The 6,647-nt window shown below is 30.5% G+C and overlaps 1 non-coding gene across 1 annotated transcript; it reads right to left on the bottom strand.

Annotated features, from left to right (window-relative positions):
• Nucleotides 1-6,305: 6,305 nt before the first annotated feature.
• LOC113784083 (small nucleolar RNA R71) lies at nucleotides 6,306-6,410 on the bottom strand. The gene has a single exon (XR_003470121.1). It is a non-coding gene; the product is annotated as a small nucleolar RNA R71 (small nucleolar RNA).
• Nucleotides 6,411-6,647: the final 237 nt, after the last annotated feature.

Below are 6,647 nucleotides of genomic sequence, written 5' to 3'. Positions count from 1 at the left end.
GTTGTCATTAAAAAGCGCTTATGTTTAAAAAACGTTGTTACACATTGCATTAGACAAAATTTTTTATTTTTAAGAAATATTTTTTATACTTTTAGTAGCACTGAAATAAACAACACTAAAAACTGTTATCTAATATTTTAAAAAATGACATTTAAGATTTTCTCTGTGGTACGCTGATTAACAAAGTATATGTTTGAAATAAAATAAAGTAATAAATACATTTTGAAGGAGTTTATGTATCTAAGAGCAGATTTTATTTTTCAAAAGATGTTAATTATGGACAGAGACGTTGGAGTATTTTGTAATTTGGCATGGTATTTAAAGGTCAAAATATTCACTCACATGTCACCCAATCGTTAACATGTATGAGTTTTTGGGGCTTCCTTTATCATATCTAGTTAACATGGGGTCACTGGAGCCACTATATAATAATGCACGTAGATTTATGAATCACATTAGGATCTCCATTAATGAGTTTATAAAAAGTAAAAAAGATTTAATGTACTGCTAAACCTAACAACCTTTTTGCTCTATTTTGTGGATTCAATGATTTTGTTCTTTGGGTCTTTCTCATCAGTCTTGGCGTCTTAATTGGGAAGGTAAGGAGAACAAAGACTGGACCACTTTTAGTCCCACTATGTAGCTCAAGGAGTCAACCCCACACTCACATACAGAAGAAAACATGCAAATGGCTTATAAATGTGGGTTGGGACCAGTTGTGGCCAAACCATCACTAGTACCATGTCTTCAATAAATGGTCAAGCCATCCTTTGTATTACAAGTCTTCAATAAATGGTCTTTTTGAAAAATGTTACAAAATACAATCAATACTAGAGGCCGAAAAGAAAATTTTAAAATGAAACCTTTTAAAAATATAATTAAATTAACTCTAATTATCTTACAATATTAAAGAATTATATTTGACAGATACACAATATTAAATAGCTTTTTTATTTTACTAAATTAAACAACTTATAAATAAATACTAAATACACTCACATGATTTAATAAATTTTTAATTGAATTAATTAGCACCAAAATAAAAGAGTAAAATCGATATTATAAAGACTAAAATATTTAATACTAAAAAATTTAATAATATTAATTAAATCAAAATATTAAATTTGAGAACTATAAATATTTGATACCTATTAATTAATTATAATAGAATTTATTATTTTTTTTCAAAAAAAACATTCCATAATTTAGACATAATTTTCAAATAATTATTTGTTACAAATATAAAGGTTATAATGAGACAAACGTAATTTTTTGGTTCTTATACTTTAACACCCATATTAAGAAGTAATCAATTTAAAAAAATATAGGTCAATTTTTCTTTATTGATTATATTTTTTTCACATTGATTTTTGAACTTCACTAATTCACATACGTTTTTTATGCATGGGTGTCTTTAAAATTCAGGTTTCAGTATACTGCACTCGTGGTAATTAAAGTACTTCTATTTAAAAGATATATTTTGAGTTTTAAATTGTATAAAAGGAAAAATATATATAATTGTATCTTAAATTTTTAAAAGAAACAAAATTATGACAAAAATAAAAAGTCAAAAAACCAAAAATAGAGAGGAAGTAGTATGGTAGTTTACCATGTATATTTACAAATTGATTACCACTAGTTTCAACATTTTTTAAAATGAAATTGCGGTTGTTGTTACAAGTATGGTGTAATCTTTTAAATGAAAAGATAATTTTGAACAAATGCAACTCATGAACGGGAAAATAAAATGTTTTGAATTGTGTTAATTATTTTTAAACTTTATTTTTAAGTAGTTCTTTATCAAAAATTGATATTCGTTTTAACACAACATAAGTAAAACAATGATTAAAGATAAAATATAAAGATCTTAGATACAAAATAAACATATAAGGGAGAAGGAAAATACAAAAGTATTTTTATACTAGTTCACAATAATAGTTGTATATCTAGTCTTCCCTCTACAGACAAAAGTTTCCCTGTACATTCGAGAATTAATCCAATAAAATATTCTTACTCCGGATCTTCATGCTTTGAGTATTCTTAAAGCATCTCCAAGCAAAGTAATGTTTGAAACCTCTCTAGGCTTACTAGAAATGCAATATCTAAACTTTTCTACAGCTTGAATCACCTATTGAGTTGAGTATTTTTTTCTCTATCTCTCTAGACTAATTATTATTCAATGCGCCTCTCCATATCTACAAGAAGTACAGTCTCTAAATTTCATGCTTTGAATTGTTAAGATAAAAAAAAATATGTACGTTTTGAACCATCTTCGTAATTTTGATTTGATTCTTAATTGACTTTCTTTTAATTTATTGTGTTTCTTCCATTTTGCAATATTAAGTTATTCTTGCACTCTTCACATGCTTGATGGAAATAAAGTGTCTCAAAGGTTTCAATCAAATACTCTTTCTTGGGAAGAACTTCGTTCAATGAAAATGATCTTCCAAAATACTTTTGGGTTGAAGTCATCAATTCCGATTGTTATGTCTTGAATAAGGTTCTTATTAAACCTATTTTTGACAAAATATCTTAAGAAATTTTGAAAGGAAGAAAACCAAATGTTTTCCATTTTCACTTGGTTAGATGCAAATGTTTTGTTTTAAGCAATGGTTGTGAGTCAATTTATAAGAGTCTTGGAATCAAGGTTTTTCTGTTTACCTATGCTTTGGTTCATACAATTGGTTTTTCGCTTTGTCCTTGTCGACACTATCTAGAATAGTGACCCCGTTTGAAGCAACAAAATCAAGAACCCTCAACTTGTTGTGGACAATCCTTAGATCCATTGAAACTATGGCATCTTAATGCTAAGGAAGAAAAGTTTGAATTACAATTGCCCTTTTTTAAAATTCCTGTTAAAAACTAAACTGTTTAACTCAAGATATTGATCTTGGTTACAATTGAAGAACATTCCTGGTTAGAGAAAAACAACAATATTAACTTATCTATATAAAAACTAATTAGAAGATAAAAAGTATAAATGGAGATAAGGAAAGAGATATCACACAAAGATATATCCTGGTTCACCCAACACGGGTTACGTCCAATCCTCACAATTGTGAGATTTTCCACTAAGTGCTCAAAACAAGACCGTTCTTGGTTTTCACACAGATTTTACAAATCAATCTTGATCTATTACATAGTACTACCTTTTTACCTAGAAAAGATTTCCACATGTTACCTTACACTCTGTCAAAAAGGATTTTTACAAACTACTTTTTATACATAAAAGGATTTTTACAAACTACTCTAGCTATGTCAACAATATAGCCTTGAGTTACAAAGTAAGAATTTGAGATGGTTAGAGTCTAAGTATGCTCAACTCATATTTGAGAATAGATTCTAGATTTTAGAAGTTAGTAGAAACTGATTGAGAAACTCAAGAGTATTCGAGTATGATTGAATGAGTGATGTATTGCTTTGCACATGAATCTCTGATCCGTTCTTTATCTTGAGGCTTTATTTATAGGCTTCAAGAGGGCTTATGACAACTTATTTTGCTGTTGAAAATAGTCCAGCTGTCATGAGTAAGTGAGTGGGAAGATCAATCAAAAGCAAGAACGTTTTTGCTGGAAACAGAAATGTTCTTTTGAGACAAGAACGATCTTCGATTTTGCCTTGAGAGAAACTGACTCTTAATCTTAGCTTGACAATTGTGTTAAGTGATTTCATGCCTTCAATCACGTCTGTTTGAAAGTACAACAAAAGTATCATTACTAGCCTGTCAGATATGTAGTTGAACTTGCTTAACTTGGAGAATGAGCTTGCTTTATGAATTTTGTGAAGCATAGTCTTTTGCCTTCGAATCTTCGGAGTGATTCTTGCATTAGATTGATCCTTGTATATTTTCTGGTGAAATTCTAAAATGGATTGAATTTCTTGGATATAATATTTTCTTTAAGAATCTAATCATTATTGTTAAATTGTAGATGTGGAGAACATTTTTTTCTTCATTTAGAAATTTGTCAATAACGTTCTTTGTTTCACTGAATTAGCTTTCTTTATTTTAATATGATTTGCTTTGTAATGCTTGGTACCTATCTTGATTTACACACTCAAATACACATGTTAAATACCAAAACACTTAGAATGACAATTAGAAGTCTTAATTAACCTTTGTTTAATTATCATCAAAACATTAATTTGGAATTTTGTCTCAAGAATTTCCCTCTTTTTGATGATGACAAATGATTACTCTTTATCATATGCATATTTTTCATTAGTTAATTTAAGGAGTTATTTGATATATTTTTTTAATTTTTTTTCTTTTCTTTAATGAAATGTTTATGTTCTTATTTCTTTGATTAAGTAGAGATTTTTCGGAGTTTTGCGTTGTTACTTTGTTTTAATGCAATGCTGAATTTTGGTGAGAAATCAACATGACCTATATGGAGTATTTCAGCCATATATGGAGTTGTAGATGCTCTATTGGAGTCAATCCAAATGAAAATGAAAGCTACGATCCATAGCTACACCTTTCATGAAGCCCCCGAAACCAAATTAGGAATCCAAATGGGAGAAAATTGCACTACACTCCAGACAAAAGATGGTGTGTGATTGAAGCGCGCCTAAAAGCATTTCACGCTGAAGCCACTGCCAATCCACACCTCAAGCGTGCCCCAAGCGCGCCTCAAGAGCATTTCACGTTGAAGCCGCTGCTAATCCGCGCCTGAGGCAAGCCTGAAGCGCGTGACATGCTGTAGAACACTTTAAAACTCGTTTTTCTCACTTTTTAAGGATTTTTTTGATTATTAGGAAGTTGAGAGACTTGTGCCCAAGCAGAGAAACTCAAAGACGGTCGTTTCTAACACCATTGGAGTAGTTTTATCAAGAATCATTCATGAAACTTTCTTGTAAGTGTGCTCTAATCTTTATCTCTGTCATGAGTAACTAATCCTTATTTGTTAGGGATGAGTGTAACAAGATGAAACTCTTATTTTTCTGATTTGATTTCTAGTTATATGAATGAGTTTATTGAATTATTTTTCTCATCTGTGTGCTTAATGCTTTTTATTTCTTGATCAACATTAAAATGTTCTACGATTCTTATTTTGAAACAGAAGTGGATTCAACGAATGCTTAAGATGAGAAATTCATGAATTTGTAGTCTAGGGATAGGTGCAGGTTATGAAACCAATTAAATTAGTTGCAGAGACAATAGTTTAAAAATAGGATTCATGTACGGTAATGCTTAATTCTAATCTTAAATCCACTAAGGAATTAGGGGTTACTTTGGAATTAAAGGTTCTGTCACTAAGATATTAGGGCGAGAATAATAAAGAGAATTTGGTAATAATTAAATAAATGAACTCAATAACTAGGATCAAATTAGACACCAAAGTTGGATTCGAAGTGAAACTCATTCCTGATATTTTTTTTTTGTTACTGATTGTTAATTTTAAATATTATTTCAATCAATTTGGAAACTTTTGGTTCAATTTTAGTAATTAAATATAATTCGTTAGTAAAACGCAATCCTTGAGTTCGACACTCGGTATTACCGTTTTAAATGGTACTTGCAACGATTCAGTACACTTGCTGAAATGCTATAAAGTTTTTGGCGCTGTTGCCGGGGATTGACATATCATTATTGAATTTAATTTATTTACTTAGTTGAAATTTTTCCTATGCAATAAAGTTTTTTCTTTTATTCTATTTTTAATTTTGAATTTTAGTTTTGTTTTAAAACTCTTTAATTTCTACTTAATTATTTATCTTTCTTTATTTTAAAACTGTTCATTACTCACAATTTGTCTAACCTTGTATGCGAGGCTAATCCTCAGCTGAACTTTTCTTTGAACCAAAAATCGAAAAAACTACGAAAGCAAAATCGAAAAGAGGTTCGAGAAAGGAGACAAAGGGAAAGACAATTAGTAGTGGAAAAAGAGGATTTGGGGGATTTCTTCATATTTGCAGAAATGGCTGATCCACCACAACCTAAACGTACCCTCAGCGAGAATTGGAATTGAAATAGAAACTGTGCTCGATTGGCTATCCATAACACACCGGTTACAGTTAACAAGTTTGAAGTGAGTCGCGCTCTATTCCGAGAGTTGAAGGAGATTCATTTTTCGGGTAAACATAACGAAGACGCCAATAGACACCTCACGAACTTCTTTGAATTATGTGAAACAGTGAAAATTGATGGTTGTTCTGAAGAAGGCAAGATGCAAAGACTATTTCCATTTTTATTTAAAGATGATGCTAAGGAGTGACTTAATTCCTTTCCAGCCGGTAGCATCACCACATGGGTTGACCTTAAAGATAAGTTCTTGGAACAATACTTTCCCCTAGCTGTGTTCGTTAGAAAAGGCAAGAGATTTCAAATTACAAACAAAAAGAAGGAGAATCTCTTTGTGACACTTACAGGCGGTTCAAGGGTTTACTAGCAGGATGCCCCAATCATGCTTATGACAACACTGCTCAAATGCAAATATTTTGTAATGGTTTGAAGCAAATATTATGTTGGATGCTACATTAGGTGGTTCTTTTAATTACAAAACCGCATCAGAAGCACAAAAAGTTATTGAGATCATGGCATCAAATGAACAAATGATGTTGTATGATAGAGGTGGTGGGTCAAAAAGTGGTATGCTGGAATTGAATGTTCTGGATGCTAGGTTGGCTCAAGGGAAGTATATATCAAA

Source organism: Cicer arietinum, chromosome 2 (assembly GCF_000331145.2).
Source record: "Cicer arietinum cultivar CDC Frontier isolate Library 1 chromosome 2, Cicar.CDCFrontier_v2.0, whole genome shotgun sequence".
NCBI lineage: Eukaryota > Viridiplantae > Streptophyta > Magnoliopsida > Fabales > Fabaceae > Cicer > Cicer arietinum.
Note: the sequence above shows the minus strand (reverse complement) of the source record. Positions and strands in the feature narration are given on the sequence as shown.